Raw genomic sequence first — 2,032 nt, forward strand, 5'->3', positions numbered from 1 at the left:
AGTTTTGGGCCAGGGTAGGGTTTGAACCCATCACCTCTGGTATATGGTGCCGGCGCCCTACTCCTTTGAGCCATAGGTGCTGCCCAACTTTTTCTATTTTTTTAATTGTGAGAAAATAAAATTTACCACTTTAACCATTTTTAAATGTACAGTTTAGTGGCATTAAGTGCATTCATATAGGCATGCAGCCATCACCACCACCGGCATCCAGTCCTCTTTCTATCTTGCAAAACTGGAACTCTTTACCCATTAAACAATAACTCTCATTCCTCTTCTCATAAGTCTCTGGCAACCACCACTTTCCTTTCTGTCTTTATGAATTTAACTACTCTAAGTACTTCATGTAAGTGTAACCATACAAAATTTACATAATCATTTTCGGCACGATTTCTTTTACTTAGCATAATGTCTTTAAGGTTCATTCATGTTATAACATGTGTTGGAATTTCCTTCTTTCTTTTTTTTAATTTTTTTTTTTATTAAATTTTAGCTGTGTACATTAAAGCAATCATGGGGTACAGTGTGGTGTTTTCATATACAATCTGAAATATTTTCATCAAATTGGTTAACATAGCCTTTATGTCATTTTCATAGTTATTGTGTTAAGATATTTATATTCTACTTTTAGAAATCCTTCTTTCTTAAGGCTAATATTCCACTATATGTATATAACACATTTTGCTTATTCTTTCATCTGTTCATGAATATTTGGTTTGCTTCTACTTTTCAGCTAGTGTGAATAATGCTGCTATGAATATGGGTGTACAAGTGTCTATTAAGAGTCTCTGCTTTCAGTCAAGGCAGGAGTGATTCTACTTCTGTTTCTAGTTTTGCTCTGGTGTTTGGGTTTCTCCTCGGTCGCCCAAGATGAACCGATTCTTCGGGAAAGTGAAACCCAAGGCTCCACCGCCCAGCCTGACTGACAGCTTTGGCACGATGGACAGCCAGGCAGAATCTATTGACAAGAAGATTTCTCGAATGGATGCTAAGCTAGTGAAGTATAAGGATCAGATCAAGAAGATAAGAGAGGGTCCTGCAAAGAATATAGTCAAACAGAAAGCCTTGCGGGTTTTAAAGCAAAAACGGATGTATGAGCAGCAGCGGGACAATCTCGCCCAACGGTCTTTTAACATCAAACAAGCCAATTACACCATCCAGTCACTGAAGGACACCAAGACCACGGTTGATGCTATGAAACTGGGAGTAAAAGAAATGAAAAAAGCATACAAGCAAGTGAAAATTGACCAGATCGAGGATTTACAAAACCAGTTAGAGGATATGATGGAAGATGCAAATGAAATCCAAGAAGCACTGAGTCGCAGTTATGGCACCCCAGAATTAGAAGAAGATGACCTGGAAGCTGAGTTGGGTGCACTGGGTGATGAGCTTCTGGCTGACAAAGATAGTTCCTACTTGGATGAAGCAGCATCTGCACCTGCAATTCCAGAAGTTGTTCCCACTGACACAAAAAACAAGGATGGAGTTCTGGTGGATGAATTTGGATTGCCACAGATTCCTGCTTCATAGACCTGCATTATTCAAGTACCTCCTATAAAATGAACATACATTGTAGGACTGGGAAATGTGTTATTTTTCCGAATTTTCCATAACAGATTTAGGTTTTTTTCTTTTCTTTGAAAGAAACATTGCTTTCTTTTCCCCCCAGTAAGAGACTCATCCCTTACTGGGGATGAAAAGCAAAGATGCTTTCTTTGTTCTAAAATTTGATTCCTTTTTCTCTTATGAAAGACTAATTTACTTAAAAGTATCTTTGTATGACTCATTTTCATTCATTAATGATCATTTAAAATAAAATCAAGGAAATGGGAATCTTTAAAATCTTTAACAGTGTTAACTGTATGATAAATTGATAAGACAGAGGTAAAATTATTGGGGCTGTTCATATTCTGATTCGAAACCATTTTCTAAGGCCGGGCATGGTGGCTCACGCCTGTAATCCTAGCACTCTGGGAGGCCAAGGTGGGCGGATTGCCTGAGCTCACAAGTTTGAGACCAGCCAGAACCAGAGTGA

General features: G+C 38.3%; 1 pseudogene; it reads left to right on the plus strand.

Annotated features, from left to right (window-relative positions):
• Nucleotides 1-867: 867 nt before the first annotated feature.
• LOC100964383 lies at nt 868-1,527 on the plus strand (annotated as a pseudogene).
• The last annotated feature ends 505 nt before the right edge of the window (nt 1,528-2,032 follow it).

Source organism: Otolemur garnettii, unplaced genomic scaffold, assembly GCF_000181295.1.
Source record: "Otolemur garnettii isolate 467f Iridium unplaced genomic scaffold, OtoGar3 scaffold00081, whole genome shotgun sequence".
In the NCBI taxonomy this organism is placed as follows: domain Eukaryota; kingdom Metazoa; phylum Chordata; class Mammalia; order Primates; family Galagidae; genus Otolemur; species Otolemur garnettii.